Source organism: Stylophora pistillata, chromosome 7 (genome assembly GCF_964205215.1).
Source record: "Stylophora pistillata chromosome 7, jaStyPist1.2, whole genome shotgun sequence".
Taxonomy (NCBI): Eukaryota; Metazoa; Cnidaria; class Anthozoa; order Scleractinia; family Pocilloporidae; genus Stylophora; species Stylophora pistillata.
This window is the reverse complement of record NC_142525.1, coordinates 12,912,395-12,930,114: the sequence shown is the minus strand read 5'-3', so window position 1 is coordinate 12,930,114 and position 17,720 is coordinate 12,912,395. Positions and strand designations below refer to the sequence as shown.

Genomic DNA, 17,720 nt, shown 5'->3' with positions numbered 1-17,720 from the left:
ACGAAGTTTCCTTTCAATAAGCAAGTACCGGTTTTGATACAGAACATAGCTAATCGCCTCGAATCGTATGAAATCATGATTAAACCTACCCGAGGAAACTAATTTCAGCGATAAGGGTATTACTTAACCTGTCTGTCGATTAGCTGCTTTGCTTTTAAGCAGTTTCTTCGGCTTTACCTTTTCTGCCGCGGGTTTTTTCTTTACCAATTTTACTCAACGTTCAACAGAGCGAGATAAAAAAACGCGACTGCTATGTGATACTTTTCCCGGGAAAATCTTGATTCATGGTCATTGACGCCAGGAGGTCCCGTCTTCCCAATGGTTCGCGGTTTCAGGAGGCGAGATAATCTCTTGGTGTTGCGTTGGTAGTTTTTACAAACCTTTAAGAGCTAAAATCTCGCATTTGATTTTGAGAGAAATACATCCACTTTTAGCGGATTTATAGGGTATGTAGAATTAGTTTTATCCTTTCTATGTGTAATATGCATGACTTCGCTTTTATCCTGATTAAAGTGCATCTGCCATTTATATGCCTTACTGGCTCATTATACTCTCTAAATAGAAAAATCATGTAAATTAAATTTTTCATCGTAAACTGCATTTATTAAGCTTTCTGTTGATGTATATTTTGTTAGGATTTTCACACCGCTCAAGAACTTGTGCAAACAAGGTTGAAAAATATTGGTAAGATTTTTTTTTTTACTTATGGGCTCCACAACCCAACGTTTGTGAGCCTTTGGAAAGCAAGCCGTGTATCTTTCTTCGCTAGCATGTTCACCTGACTACACCAAGCTTGCGCTCTTTCAGCATGGCATTGTTGTCTAACGCCGCAAGTTGTGTCCTTGCAACCATACCTTTGTACGCAAATTGTTCCTCTTTTGAACAGTATTTCAACATCATGGAGTGGTACGCCTCTATTTTACCAGTATGGCAAAAGTCTGTTAGCTGAGCTAGGTCTTTGAGAGGCTTTGTGCTGAGAAAAGCCTCTTCCAAAGCTAAGTTAGCAGGTGAACCTTCCTTAAGCCAACAGATGTTCTTTGCTTCTGATGATGGGATCCGGTTGTGGCCACATTGACGAAATAAAGTGTTGCTAGGCTTGTGCTGGTTTGCTATATGATGTAACACAGATGTCTACTTCTCTCGCAAAAGGACCACATTGCCATCACAGGCTGCTGCACGCCACCAGAGATGATTGGAAATCAATTGTTTCCATGGTATCAATTCCTCACAATTCTTTTTTTGTGCCTTACTAGTTAATTTTTCACCACCCACTTCGAAAGGTGCCAGACATCATATTGGTGATTTATTTGTGGACTTTCTTTATTCATGAAGCTGCTGATAGACATATGTCTTTCAGTGGTCATACGGTTGATTTGAATGCCACCACCCTCTAGGCTTTTAATGCAATGTTTTAAACCTTCCTTCTCCATGGTTTTAGAGGAGGTGACCTCAGAAACCTGAACAACACTGAATGCCACCACTTTACCAGTACCAGCGTCCATTAGTGTTTAATTGCCATACTTGGCATTGTGTCCAGGGCTGTCACACCGCCTGTCACCATTTAAATGAATGGCACTCTTATTATCCAGCTCCTGCCTTACCATTTGTTGTTCATTTTTCCATGCTTGGTTTAAAACTGGAAATTGAAATCACCTCTGGGTGTCATGGAAAACACGCTGACTAATACATTGCAAGTTCAGACATGATACTAACCGGCTTACACCCGTAAAGGTTTTACCTGTAAACAAAATAGAAGTTGCCAAGAGTAGGTTTCCCACTGGTTCTCTTTTAATGATTGGTTGGGAGTCCCAGTGGGTGGTATGGCTATCAAGACAAATCATTTCTACAGTTAGCTTACTCCCAGTCGTTTTGTTTTTTGGCTTGTCACTGTTACACCACATTTAGGGAAACGTTTAAGCTACTGATCAAAACAATTCCTGGAAACAAGATATTTTTTTCTGTGTGAGGAGGTTCTAGTTGACCTTCTGATTCTCCCTTGAAGGAGTGGTTTCCATCGGGGAGCAGGTTTTGTTTACCTTTTGGTAAGTTCGTGTTTGGGTCCATATACTCATCAAAGTCATCCTCATTGACCTCCTTGTCATCAAAGTCATTGTCAATGTTATTTTCATCTAGAGGGTCAAATTCAATTATTGTATGTAGGGTAAGTGAATCTTCATCAACACCATAGGTAGGGTACACCATGGGGACAGACATTGAACAGTTATGATCATGGGGTATCGTCCATTCTTCAGCAGGGACAGTGAAAACTTGCTTGAGTTTCAACCAGAGAACTGCCATTACTTGAATAACCTGAAACCACTGTAGTGGGTAGATCATCAGTCTGTGTTTCAACACTTACTAGTATAATGGGATCAAAACAGCCCTGGGTTGCTGTTTCAGACATTGCTCGGCACTCCTAAAAACCTTGAAACTGAATGTGGAGCATTGTTGGGGGCACTGTAGTCCAGTATCTCTATATTGTTTTATTTGGACCTTTGTACTGGAGTCTTAAAATACTGGGCAGGCCAGCTTGCTAGAATAATTATACAAGATAGCTGAAGACAGTAGTATTTTAGTGGGGGTAAGTCGCATAGCCACGTATGCTTGACTTTATACAGATCATGAATGATTGAAATACATATTCATTAACTCCAGTGATCTGCGCACGTAAGTCGACTTCAAAACTTTCCGCTGAAAGGCGCTCGCTACAGACATATCAGTTCTCAAGAAGGCATATTAGTCCCTCTTATCCGTTCCAGCCATGCTTTCCGCCGCTGAGTATCTCGCGTTAACTTGTGGTAACTGATACCGTTAGTTTTGGCTGAATAGTTAATACATCCAAGAACACTCTAACTTACCTCATTAAACTAGGTGGAAAAATTCCCAAATAACCCATGCATTATGCATTCCGTTCATTTATTATGCATGCACTTCATTTTTATTTTTAAGACAATGACGTATTCCCAGGGGTTTAGCATATATAATTTGGATATAACAAAAAAGTTGAAATGGTAAATTGGCCACCGTAATGATTACAAAAGCTGACGTTTCGAGCGTTAGCCCTTCGTCGGAGCGAATGGCATATATACATTACTGATCAATAGTTATTGCTTCAATAAAAGAGAAATCTATTGAGATTAGTTTTTTTTCCCTGTTTCTGTCCCACATCTCTCTTGCCGCCCCTTTTTTCCCGCTATATATTTTTATCCCTAAAATCTTCTTTTTTTCTCTTTTCATAGCCATATTTGGGCTGATTGTACCATAGCATGCTTCTAATAAAGTACACCCATTGGGTTACAAAGAAACACATTTCAAGAAGCAAATAAGGGCCTGGTAAAAGCCTCTCAAGAAGCACCCACCCCTTCCCCCTGCAAATCAATAACTATCTCCTTACGTATATAATAAGCAAATAAAAAAGTCACATTCCAAATAGAGGATGAATTTTCTTTGAAATGTATGAAAGCGATCCTCGCAGTAATAAACTCTACTTATGTAGTGTGGAAATAAGACCTGAAGAAATAAATAAATTTAGGCCCGTACAGGATTTGAACTCATGACCTCCTCTGCGATACCTGTACAGTGTTCTACCAACTGAGTTAACAAGCTTAATGGGAGCTGGTCAGTATGTTGCATTGGCTCATATTAAACCCGTCGAAGTGATATAAGTCAATGAATTTTGAATATACGGAAATCAGATATGCGTGATGCGGTTTCAAGGAATGTATGAACGCGATCCTCGGAGTAATAAACCCAACTTATGTAGTGGTGCAAGTATGACCTGAGAAAAATTCAGCCACAAATATTTATTTTGAGTAGAAATTTAAAATTTCATTTAATGGTGTTCATGCCATGCATATAAACAACATTACGCAATTTATTCATGACAAGTTTCTTTCTGTTCACAAGTTTCTTCATTAAAAAAAAAACTCCCTCTCTTTGGACATGAAGATTTGTTAATTAAAAAAAAAAACCTGCTGATTGGGAAATGCATCTTTATCACTAAAGAAATTGACACGTTGCATGAAAAATCAACTCATTTCATTCCTAGTGATGTTTTATAGTTTTCCTATTTGCTATATTTTGCAAATATTTTTAAACATTTTACAGACGACATAGTACTTTATCTACGTTTTTTTGTAGAAAACGTAAATGTTTGGCCAGGCATCTTTTTGAGACTTTGAATAAGCTTTTATTTGACCTCCAAACACCAATTTAAGTATTCCAGTGTCTTTCTGGAAAGCTCTGCTGTGTGATACACAGCAAAACGGCGAGTAAGGAGGTTCAATCAGATGACTTGCTCCTGGATAACGTAAATTTGTGCACAAATGTTCCCTTCCATTTTCCTTCGTGCGATCAAGAATAAACTTTAACGAGAACTCTGTGTTCACATTCAGGTCATCCGTTCCACAAACCAGTTAAATTGGACTAGTGATCTCTTCAACTTCTGTAACAGTCGGTACATTTAGAAGCGAAAGGAACAGCACAGCCTTCGTCTGTGGGTATAGCATCGCGCCAAATGCTACCATCTTTTGTGTCTGTTATTCTGTTCCTGATAAAAGGTATTACATCTGAGATTCTACCTTTGTACTGAAAAGGTAGAGTAAAAGAGATTACAAGTAGAGAAATGGCCACAGTTGCCTTGACTGGTTTGATATGTAGACTGGTAATTAAAAGAGCAATATATGACCCGTAGCAGATGCCTTAAACACCAACGCCATGTGGAAGGACTCTTGGGTGATTAACAAGCCCAGTTTGCTGCCTCCTTAAAGTAGTCGATGGGTAAACCGGTAAACAGACAGGTAGATCATCATATGCAAAGTAATCTAATCCAATCTAATCCTCTTTATTAGTTTTCCACTAAATGGGTTTTAAACATTAATTACAATTTATACTAAATCAAAACTCATGAACTTTAAAATATGTCTTAATCCTAAAAAAAACTACCGCGAAATTCCTTTAAAATGTCTCTTGAAGGTTGGAAAATTGACACATTCTTTTACTTCACGTGGGAGACAATTCCAGAAACTCGTAGCACGGTATATACCTTCTTAATCTGACATAGGCTACCTATGCACGAGGACACTGTTTGGGTAACATGTTCATCATAGCTTAGAGTACTGTCTATCTGCAAGCCAAGATCCCAAGCAGAAGGAGATGGAGCGACCTTCTTTCCACACGTCAGATGCTTCAGCCTCTCAAGCATCTTACATGTGCCCAACACCAGAACCTTGGTTTTCTCTGGATTTATGAGAAGGCTCTTGTAACAACACCATCTTGCAATTTTTTCTAAGTCCTTGTTGATCTGTTGAGTAATAATGCTAGCTTCAGCAACTGCGAATGAAAGATATAACTTCGAATCATCAACATATAATTTAATTTTAATTTTTAATTTAGTCCATTTTCACTGCATTAAGGTTTTGCAGTGGGGAAGGACTAGAAAGGAACATAGGAACCATTCGTGCTAGTCCACCCTCCCACCCATCCCACCCCAGGGGAGGACATCCATCACACAGTAATCTCGTGTGTGGGAAATTAACATCTCCTACCCCAACCCTACAGGAGACGGGACCTCCATATTTATTCGTCCCTATCCGAGAAGACTAGAGTATCTAACCATTTCTTGATGTTATTGAAAGATAGCAAATTCTTCTTAATTATTTTAAGACCCTGAGTGCTGGTCCGGCTGGGGCTCGACCCCTCGACCTCCCGCACAACAGTCCAGCGCTCTATCCATTAAGCTAACCGGAAGGCGGTTATGACTCTAGAGAACACACGTCCGGTATAGAAGGAATGTTATTGTGGCACATAGTAAACAAGGCGGGTCCCAAGATTGAACTCTGTGGGACACCATGTGAGATACCGCGCAAGCTTGGGGTCTCAGCACCACTCCTGACACATTGCAGCCGTTCAGAAAGGTAGCTGATGAACCAATGCGAGGATGCGCGAGAAACACCTAGCGCCTGTAGTTTTGTAAGTAGGATTGCATGATCTATAATGTCAAATGCCTTAGAAAAGGCCAAAATTACCACAAGTGTGACTTTCTTTGCATCCATAGCGCCTAGTGCCTTATTCGTGATCATGAAATTAAGGGTTTCACACGAATGAAGTTTTTTGTTACCACTTTGGTGTTCACTAAGGCGCTTTTTGGTGGTCATATATGTCATTAAATGATTTGAATATATCAGCAAAGTTGAAATGGTAAATTGGCCACCGTTACCATTATAAAAGCTGACGTTTCGAGCGTTAGCCCTTCGTCGGAGCGAATAGAGGAATTGGGGGTTGTGTTTGCTTTTAAAGGCATAAAAAGGAGCTACGTGTTTGGTTCCTTTTTCTGCCTTTAAAAGCACACACAACCCACGATTCCCTTGTTCGCTCCGACGAAAGGCTAACGCTCGGAACGTCAGCTTTTATAATCGTAACGGTGGTAATTTACCATTTCAACTTTGTTGATATATTCAAATTATTTCGTTACCCCCACCGACGCAGCCCCAAACAGTTTCTTTAGAAATTATCAACCTATATTCATATATGTCATTAATTCATTCAGAGCGACACGTTCCCAAATCTTTGACGCAGCAGGAAGTAACGAGACCGGTCGATTGCTATTCGGTATCTCATGATCTCCATCTTTCGGAAGTGGAACAACTTAAGATGTTTTCCACTCTGCAGGAAAAACTGACGACAATAAAGATCGATTCAAATAGTCCGGCAGCACAGCCAGAATACAAGGTAGCGCATCTTTAATGACAGACGTAGTAGCTTTATCAAACCCCGGGGCTTTATCAGACGAAAACGACATTACGGCTCTACGAATCTCATGCCTAGAAACAGCGCGGAAATTAAACTTCTCCTCATCCAATATCTAATGTCCATTAGTGAAATAGTTTGGTGGAGACAGGTCATAAGTATCAATTAGGCCTTTAGATGCCTCTGCTGTTTTGACACCAACAGATACAAAAAACTCATTGAACTCCTCTGCGATCACTTTAATCTCCCTCGTATATACTTGCTGCGTAGTCTCTTTTCTCAGCCAACATTTCCTTATCAATTTCCACCGAGAACCAGTATTCTGACATCCTTCTATCTCTTTTTGTATGTATTCTTGTTCCGCCTTACGTAGCTTGATCTTAACCACTTACCTGGAGTCACGGTACAGTTCCCAGTCCACAGGAAGCCAAGTACTACGAGCGCGCTTCAATATCTACCTCTATCTCGCATCAACTCTTTAATTTCCTCATTGACAAATGGTAGTAGTAGTAGTAGAAGTAGTAGAAACTTTATTAAAGTGTCAAAAACCGTCTAGCCAGGGAACAAATCCCTTACTAATTTGGGGACACCAATTAGGGGAGAATATACAAACTAAATACAGTAGTAGATAAAATATCTATAGTTAACTTATTAAGAGATTTATAGTAAAAAATACACAGAAGTCAGAATGAACAAAGGCTACAGCCTGCGCAGCCATCATCTAAAAGTTCACTTATATTGAGTTGGCGTATCTTGCTTTTAAACGACGTTAGGGTTGTGACGTCCCTGATACTCTTGGGTAGTTTTGTCCATAGCTTAGGCCCTAAATATCTAATAGAGTGCTTGCCATAGGTGACTGTCCCATACCTAGGTATAGAGAAATCTGCTTGCCGCAGATTGTAATTACTATTTGGTTCTTTAAAGATGTTACTTATATATGCAGGGCACAGTTTATGCTTTGCTTTATACATAAGGATGCACAGATCCTGTAAGCGACTATTTAGTAGTGTTGGCAGGTCTGCCTTCTCTAATAGTTGTTCATAACTAGAATTATTATCCTTGAAAACCGCTCTAAGTCCTCTTTCTTGTAGTCTTTCAAGCTTTCGAGTGTCACTCGCTTTACAAAAATGCCACACTAGGTGACAGTACGTGAGGAATGGTAATATCGCGCTTTTGAATAATATTAACTTAGATTTCATAGGAATTAAATTACGTAGTCTCATTAGAACACCAATTCTCTGGCTGGCTTTTTTACAAATAGAGATTACATGCTCAGAGAAATTTAGCTTAGAATCTAACACTACTCCTAGAAGTATGATATTATCTTTAGTTTCAATCACAACATCATTCACGCAAATATTGCTGTCATTTTGAGTGGAGCCCAAGTTCAAAACTTGGTACTTTTTGAGGTTTCCCGCCAATAGGTTAGAATTGTACCACGTTGTTGCTAAGTTGGCACTATCCTTTAACTGGGAAGTCACAGCTGCCTGGTCTGCTCCTGCGTGGTAAATTTGATGGTCGTCGGCATACATAGACAAGTTCGCTGTTAGGCAGTAGGATAGGTCATTCTGGAAAACATTCCATAACAACGGGCCAGGCGCAGAACCCTGAGGACAGCCACGACTCACGAATCGGCTCGAACTAACATGACAGCCGATCTTTACTTGATATTTCCGTTCATTTAAGTAGCTGTTTAAAAGTTGAATAACGCTTTCCTGAAAACCGTACGCTTCAAGCTTGTTCAGAAGTAGTGGTGGATGTAACGAGTCAAATGCCTTTGACATGTCAGTTGAAAGTATGCTCACAACCTGTTTTCGATCCCTTGCCAGTCTCCAATCTTCTACTAAATTGATCAATGTTGTTTCGCAGCTGTGAGCTTTGCGATAAGCGGATGAGTGTTGGTAAATGCGATTACCGAAGCCAGAGTTGATCTGCGCTCCAACCAACTTCTCAAGAACTTTATTTACACATGGTAAGAGAGTTATGGGCCGGTAGTTTTCCTTTGCATTCCTGTCATCCTTTTTGTATACTGGGGCCCAATGCCCATACTTCCATTCACTAGGCCATGCATTCTTGTTAATACAAGAATTGAACAAGGTGGTTAGTGGAGCGGATAATTCATTAGCACCTATTTTTAAAGCCTTTGAAGGAATTCCATCAGTGCCGGTGGCTTTCTTTATGTTCAGCGAATCGAGAACAGCAAGGACTTGTCCCTGTGTAACCAATTCGATTTCGATGGTCTGAGTGGAATTCCTATTTTCATGTTGTATCCTCTGAACACAAGGATGGTCTCTAAAGTCCTCTATTGACTTTCTTTCAATCGCTGTACCGCCAATGCCATCCGCCAAGGTAGCAAAATGCTCAACCAATTCCTCAGCCACTTGTTGTTGATTTGTTATCATACTGCCGTTTATTTTTAAGTGGATGTCGTTTCTTTCAGTACAGCTCTTAGAGCCCAAAAATGGCTTGAAAGTTTTGAAAAACGCCTTGGGATTGATTTTCAAATCGTTTGACTTATTATACCAGTACTGTTTGATGGCGATTCTTCTTTGTTTAGTGGCCTCGTTTCTGGCTTCACGTCGTAATTCCCAATTTTCTGGTGTTTTGTCTTTCAAGTACTTGTCATTTGCTTTGCGTTTAGTTCTAATCGCACTTTTCCAATGAGACGTCATGTAGGGCACATCTTTATCACGCACACGCATTTTTTTCACAGGTGCCACTTCGTCCAGTATATTGTTCATAAGTGCATTCCACACGTAAACTTGATCGTCGACGTCATCAAACAATTGTCCAACGTGCCATGGGGCAGAGGACAAAAGCTGTTTATAATGTTCAGGGTCAAAGTTCTTATAGCTCCTAAATGTGATGACCTTTGGTTTGTTGTGATTTATTTTCTGCTTCAGGACACCGTAAACAAGGTCGTGATCACTTAAGCAAGGATGGTAATTACCAGATAGCTGGAAGCTATCCGGTCTATTAGTGAGAAAAACATCTATTAAACTCTCTGTTATAATTATTCCACGCTTTTCTATTCTTGTTGGCTTAGTAATTAGACATTCAAAACCTTGTTCAACTTCCAAATCGAGAAGCAGTTTACCTTCAGGTTTGTCAGGGCGAAGTCTGTTCAGATTTAAGTTGCCAGTAACTACAACAAAATTTCCGTTCAAGCTTGCCCAGTTACAGACATAACTGAGTTCGCTTTCCAACAGTGTTCGATATTCGCCACACAGAGCTCTCGGGGGACGATAAATGCCAACAATTACCATATTGTCCATATCTGTTTTGATTTCGAAGGCAATTATTTCCAGTGTCTTAAAGGATTTATCAGGTTTAAGCTGTGTCCTGACTAGCGATTGAGATATTAAAGCCATAATTCCACCGCCGCCCTTTTTCCTATCATTTCGGTAGAGGGAGTAGTTCGGAACTTTGAACTGAGCGTTGGGATAGCTCGCGTCGATCTTGGTCTCACTTACGAACATTATGTGGGCGTTGATTTTCTTGATTACTTCGGTCAGTTCTTTAAATTTATTTTGGATGCTGTTAATGTTCAAGTGGGCAATTAAGAAATCCTTATTGTGATGTTTTCTAAAGAGTTCTAGCTGATCGTTTTCAGAAGTAATTTCTGTGACATTTCTATAAAGAAACTGCTCGAAGGCCGTATTTTGAGTTGTTTCCGCTTGATACTCCTCGGCTGGAATTAGTGTATCACCTTCAGAAACTTCTTCAAAGAAGGAGTCCGTTAGTGGCGGTAGAGCACAAGCTGGACAGGTCCAATCAATATCAGGCTGGTCTAAGTAGTACTGGAAAATAGTCCGAGACATATTGAGGCATTTAGCGTGTGACCAGTTACCACATGTGGCACACAAGATGGCGTTTTGGTTGTTTCTAACTGCTTTGTGGCATTCACTGCATGGGTATTTCAACATAGACTTCTTTCCTTTCGGGCCAGGATTTATGGCCACGTCCCCGCACAGAAGCACATCCCTTTCCAGATTGAAGCTGCTTATTCCTTTGACCGTGTGTAGGACCCTCCGTGAAGTAAATCGTTTAGCGCGAGGTTTAAATCTTCTGTGGTTTGTCAAATATGAGACGAATTCAGGTGCAATAAACGTCTTTGAGACGCTTGTAGCCTGGTAAGACCTTAAAAAGTCACCACTTATACTCTCTTGGATTAAAACTGCTGTTCCAAGCAGGAGTACTAGAAATTGTAGCGAGCTCGCCCAGGTCGGTCCAGCCGCCATGACAGTTTCACAACAACAGTGGGCAGTAGCGGTGCTTGACTTTTACTGACTTAACATGCGCATGGCTCTCTAGGACCTGAAGGAAAATTGAGCAACCATTTCACTCGCGTCGTCGATAAGGGCAACTTCATTCCATGACACACGCTCGAGATCAGAGACAAAATATTGGCTGTCATAATTATTGTAAGATCTAACCTTCACATAGCTAGGAGCGGGTTTTGAGATTTTAAGCTTTAAGAAGGCTTAAACCAGAAAATGGTCACTGATGAGAGATTTAAGTACACCACTCCTCTCCACGAGGTCGATACTGGAGGTCATAATCACGTCAATAAGGGTGGATGAGGTTTCAGTCACGCGAGTCGGCTCCTTGATCAACTGCGGCAGATTCACGCTATCGCACAGGTCTTGCAGAGCTACAGCCTCCGCGGAACGTGGTTTCAGCATGTCACAATTCAGGTGTGCGAAGATAATGTTTTTCCCCAATGTAAGCGCTTGAGAATACTTGTCTATAAAGTCATCAACAAGACAGGAGACCGAACAATAATCAGTAAGACAATATAAAGTAAGACAATATAAAGTAAGCCAGTGCAAGTGCTGCAAATCCATTAGATGCTAAGAGTGAAGCTTTTAACTCCACAAATCAACCTACACCCCCAAGCAAATCAATCACACCTGTAATTGAAGAAAGTACAGAAAAATGGAATTTAACGATTAGAACGTGAGAACATCTGCACAGGCAGCCTAACCTCCCATAAAATTCAGTACTCAGCTCATACCATAACAACAAAGAGCGGGGCCGCGCAAAACAACGTGCCTCTTGAGCGACTTGATACTGGCTCAGTCAATCACAGCGTTCATACTTACCCCAGTATTAGCACCTTGCACAGCCGAGTGATTTCCAGGCTTTAAATTTTATAGGAAAATTGATTACCTGACGAGGGAATTCCGCGTTAAATTGCACGCGAAAACCGATAACGCACGAATCGCGAAGCGATGAGTGCGAGATCGGTTTTCAAATGCAATTTAACGCAGAATTCACGAGTCAGGTAATCAATTTTCCTTGAATCGCATAACTGAATGAAGATAAGAAAACAAGAAATTAAATCGGCAATATTATTGTTTGTTTTTATCCCGAGCGCGCGCTCTAGAAAGCCATTTTAAGGCCAGCTGTCAGAAGTGTCATTGTGTTAGCGAATAGAAAGCAAGGTTAGTCGTACGCGCTTGAACCTTCGAGAATGTTATCTGTACCTCGTGCTTGATTTTACATTCATTTTCGAACTTTTTAAACAAGCTTCACACTATTTAGGGATAATAGTGGTATTTCACTGGATTTACAAGCCGTTTATCATTAACATCTTTTTTCAAAATTCTGAATAATTTGCTCAAGAAGGAAAATGATTTACACCTTTTACCCGGCTTTGGTGGCAAACTGAGAGAAATGGAGTATGCAAGCGAAAGCACTGATTTCAAGTGCAATAACATCGCAATTAATATAAGATAAGTGCCTTGAAGTGCAAATACGTGTATTGATCGATTCTATATTCCTTTAAAAACAAACAAGTGTTTCGTGAAAAGTCCAAAAACGTTAATCTTTTTATTTGTAGAAATTCACTACAGGCGACTGTCATTAGCTGAATCGTTGGGATGAGCATTCGACTGAAAGTTGATGGATATATTCACTAGAGAGTTGTTGAACGATACATTGGTGAACAATCCACCTAGAACTCTTACTGCTAGATCATCGATGCCGTTATTCATTCATGTTGTGTTATTGCCAACTACTGATGGAAGTGCAAGGCTGTTGACATAAATTTTTCGCAAAGCTTTAGTGCGTTGGCCGTCGCTGGCGTTGGCAGCTGTGACAGTCGTAGTAGTACGACTGAAAACCCAGCCAACTTGCCTGACCTCCTTTGTTGTTTTTCTAAAAGATTATGGCTGCAGATGGATATTGAACCCGGATTGGCGTGACCTGTTAGCTCGGAGATTGTTTTTTCTGGGCCGTGTTCACAGGGTTTTCTCGCTTTCGGACAGTGTCGCGAGCGAAAGAGGTTTTGTATGCCTCTCCAATAATTTGAAGTTCAGTTCAAAACAAGGAAGAACCTCCGGCTCACTTTGAAAACGCTTTGTTTGTTTTTGCTCTTTAGAAGGTGACCGTGGTTTTGAAAACATTTTAAACCAAACTTTGTAGCTCTTCATTTCGATATTCACAGCTCACAACCTATACTCAATGAAGGTTATAGTGGTTCAAAAGGGGTCACTGATCAAGACACTTTATCGTAAAATAGATAATCAAGACTGACATGCAATGCCCTGCCCAGTTCAGCGGCGAAAACGCATTCAGACCAAACAAAGAGATACCTTCAGTTTCACCCAAGGTACATTTGCATTTCTTAATCAGCTGCAAAGTTTCAAGCTTACCTATGACTTCCACTTGAATCGCCCGTTTCCAAGTATTACCAAAGAAATCAGTCAACTCACACCTAAATTCTCCATTAGCCTTATCGTCAGCAATATTCACGTTAGGAATAAACAGAGAAGCTCCTCTAAGCGTCGAGCTTACATTGAACCGTTCCAGAAACTCAGCATTAACAGGACCAGCTGAACCATCTGCTCTAGAGCTGCCTATACCATCACTGTTAAATTTTATGACACCAAAAAGTAGACCTAGCGACAGCCTGTAGTTCCAGCTCAGTGTAGCGGAAGATCCTTCCAAAATTCGTAAAATACCAGAAGGGAGCACTTCTCTTGGATTCGATGTTGACAAAGCTAGAGTAGGTTCCTACCATGTGACACCTCCGCTATCTGCTGGTCGGTGAATTTAAACTGTCGTTAAAACAATACGTGCTCATAAAATCATGTTATCTGAATAGGAAAATGAAAATTTACTAAGACTAATTTTCAACGCTCTAAGCAAGACAGTCGTCTGTCGCACCGTGTTAACGAACGGCCCGCAGGCTGTTCACGTTCGAAGTAAAGTTGACTGAAAGCTTATAGGCGATAAGCGAGTTCACGATAACATTTGGCGATAAAACCACGATAAATTCCAGAATAACGCGTCACCTGTGAATTGAGGCATCACCAAATCCATACAAAGATAAAGGTCCAACGGAGGACTTTGTTATAATCGTTTTCGATGGCCATTTGAATCAGAGAATCAGAGCATTGTAGAGAATTTCACTCTGTAGCTGAACGCCAGCACGGAAGTGAATTATTGCCAATATGATACCGAACTGTGATAAGAGAACTGATATGTTAGTGGGTTATAGTAAAAGTTAAAGAGTAGCCGTGATTGGTAGAAAATTTTTTAAGGAAAAAAAAAATTCTACAATGGAAAGGACTTCTAATCCCAACGCTGGAATGTCCAACATGTCCTACGCAACGTAATTTGAAAATCGTCATATGAAACAATGATATCAGAAAATCAACCAGCAACTAACTACCAACTGAGGGGGAGAGGGAGGGCTCGGGGAGGGGGGGAGGGGAGTAACAATATTACAGGATCAGGAAATGTTACCGTAGCAAGAGCAAAAAACCCTTCAGCCCACCCTTCTCTCCCCCTCCCCCGGCCCTTCCCCCGTAGGAAAATTTGGAGCCAGACGAGCCTAAGTACGCGGTCTAATTCCGGCCACAATTGTTTTCTCTGGGTCTACCAGCTGGACAAGGCTCAATTGAAGCGTAGGGCAACATCCAGGAATTCGACCGGAATTCGCGGAATTAGACCGCGTACTTAGGCTCGTCTGGCTCCAAATTTTCCTACGGGGGAAGGGCCGGGGGAGGGGGAGAGAAGGGTGGGCTGAAGGGTTTTTTGCTCTTGCTACGGTAACATTTCCTGATCCTGTAATATGATAAGTCGACATGTAATTTAGCAATGCGCGTGATATTCTTAGAGCCCAATAAGTGACTGCCGCGCGCTAAACAAGCAATGTTTTCAAAAAATTCTTATCTTGTCGACGAATGTAGCCGCTCGAAGCATGCTGTCACCCAAATAACATAACCTAGCCTTGCAGCAAGTTTTTTTGTCGGTTTTCTTGACAGAGACGGGTTAGTATCAATTTTTTTTTTTCTTTTTCTTTTTTTTGGATTGTAAATCTAAGTAGTTGTTCGTTCGGAAAAAAAGGAGGAACACGTAAGTCGTAAGTCAAGGGCGCATTAGTTGAACTTTGGTTTCGATAAGTAGAGGGGTGGAGGGGGGTTCGAAAACGTCCTGTTGTGACACTCCATAAAATATTGTCGCAAACGAAATAATCTGTAATGTAACTTTCAGAGACAGGTGTGTAATTCACTTACTATTTCAATTTCTTTTTTCTTCCTACAAAAATCGACGAACCCCTCACAAGCTCAGTTGGACCGCCAAAGCGTCCATAGGCATCTCTTGCTTTCTTCACCATGGGAGCAAAGAACAGCAAGAACGCCTCCCTTGGCACCTTGATTTCATCAGAATGCAGGAGAAGCTGATCACTAGTGTATACAGGACACCCATTTGCTGGTATGTTACGGGAAGATGGCTTGAGAGTACTCGCTGAACAAAGGGGTAGCTGAAGTCTGGATCGCAACAGCTTCTTCTTTAATGTAACATTTCCTTGCTGTTAAAATATCAACAAACTAACACTACTTCTCTATCTCTAAATCTACTTCCCCAACTCAGTAATCGAAATGATCAATCACTTCCTCTTAAGTATAAGACCATTAAAACATTCCCAGGCAACATTCAGTAATTGAAATGATCAATCACTTCTTCTTAAGTATAAGACTATTCAAACATTCCCAGACAAAACGATGAACGTAATACATTTTTCTTAACCATACATTTCATATACCCACAACCATTTCCACCACTTCCAACCAATGTCCTCTTCCCAATAGTCATTATTTCTCCACTTTTATTTGCTACATACAGATCATAAATAGTATCAATTTTGGATACGATGAATATATGAAGTTCATATATGAACTTCATATATTCATCGTATCTGATTTATCATCACGGGTTTATTACGAATCGACTTTACGGCCTGCTCCCAGTTGGCTTGTTAGCTCAATTGGTAGAGCGCTATACTAGTATCGCAGAGGTCAGTGGTTCGAATCCCGTACAGGCCTGATTTTTTTCAGGTCTGATTTTCGCTATTGCATAAATAGCGCTCTCTACTGCGAGGATCGTGCATTATAAGTATGGATTTTATAAAGCAGAACAAGTAAAAATGAGCAAAACGGAATTGAGAAAACTCTTTTACTGTAGGTCAAAAAAAAGAAAGAGAGATTGATTCTACAGCCAAAAAAAAAAAGCGTTAGAAAAATTTTTCTTGACTATGAAAATAACATTATACCACCACCACCGATGGTTACAAAACAACACCTAAACCGAGAATTAAAAAACGGCTAATCACAGATAAACTAAAATCTAAACCGCGAACAAAACAGCTAATTGCAGCATAAGGAACTACTAACGATATAGCAGGAAAGTAAAGCTCTCCAATGGTATACCAAATCATTCGAAGTCAGCATCAGAAACTAACAAAGATGTAATAGGACAACTTAAGGTGGTTCGTACCGGTTTTCATCTTTTTGATGATTTGTAACTTTGAAAGAATACAACAGAAAGACTGACCAAGGCCAGTTGAACACTTTTACGGGGTTGAATTCCCGGGCTCATCTTAAAAATCCTACACACGACTTCTGCCTATATCATGTTATTTTCCTTTAAGTTTGAAAGTCTTCTTCCACTTCAGGTAGATTATCCTTCACTTGAGTTCTTCTTTTTTCGCCGTCGCAAGATTTCATATCAGTTGATTATTTCTTTTAGATGTGAAGTAAAAGACAGTAGAAGGCAGCGTGGTCGAATTGTCAGCGTGTCGCAATTGCGATCCGCCGCTCCCGGGTTCAAGTCCCGCCCTGGCCACTACCTGGATTTGTTTCACGGTAGCCCCGAGTTTCAAATCCTCGGCCATGCTTGTAATATAGCCAACTGGTTTGCTTTCGGTCAGTTGGGATTCTTAATAATGTTATTTTCAATTTGAAATATTTGTTTCAGTTGTTTGGTGGAAAATCTGAAACAAGCTTTTAGCTAAGTGTTTTTCCACGTTAAAAACTGTTTATTATTTTATTTATTTGAAGTAAAGCAACCTTTACTTCTCCGAAAATCGTCTTCTTTATCTTAGTTTCTATCTCCTGCATTCACAGTGGCCGCTCAACACATTAAATACACACTCTTAGGTGAACCTCTCACAAAAGTAGAAAAAAATCCTCGCGCCGCCATCTTTGTTTGAAATTTTCGTCTTTTATTCTCGCACTTCTTTCGCACGTTTCTCTCGCGCGTGACGCAAGAGTAAACTGTTCCCCGCGCGAGGAAACCAGTACGAGCCACCTCAGAGACAAGAAAAGCTGTTAAAATGATTACAGCTAAACAATTAAATGAAAAGAAAAGCCTTAAGCAACTAATTAATAAAATCTTCCTTTTGTCACTATATTGCTATTTTCATGTCTCTAACTATGCAAGCTGTTAACTATTTATGAAAAGGGATTTAGAGGGGGAAGGTAGTTGTCAAAAGCCTTAATTAGCGGGCTCAATTTGGGATTAGAACACAAAGTGCAGGGAACAGTTTTTAAATTTTCAGGTTGGTGCAAAATGTTTTGGGCTCAGCAAGACCAGTGCTATCTGGCCACTTGCCCCAGGGTGTCGGAGGGCCGTCAGAACATCCGATTCGCCTTTAATCTACCGCTTATAAGCGAGTCTAA

The 17,720-nt window shown here is 40.5% G+C and overlaps 1 long non-coding RNA gene and 1 pseudogene across 1 annotated transcript; both read right to left on the bottom strand.

The window, feature by feature from the left end:
* Window positions 1–585: 585 nt before the first annotated feature.
* On the bottom strand, window positions 586–1,604 carry LOC148726676 (uncharacterized; annotated as a pseudogene).
* A 2,184-nt stretch (window positions 1,605–3,788) lies between these two features.
* LOC148726675 (uncharacterized) lies at window positions 3,789–5,322 on the bottom strand. Its single transcript, XR_015989803.1, has 2 exons — window positions 5,068–5,322; window positions 3,789–4,587 (listed from the first exon to the last, which is right to left on the bottom strand). It is a non-coding gene; the product is annotated as an uncharacterized LOC148726675 (long non-coding RNA).
* Between the last annotated feature and the right edge of the window lie 12,398 nt (window positions 5,323–17,720).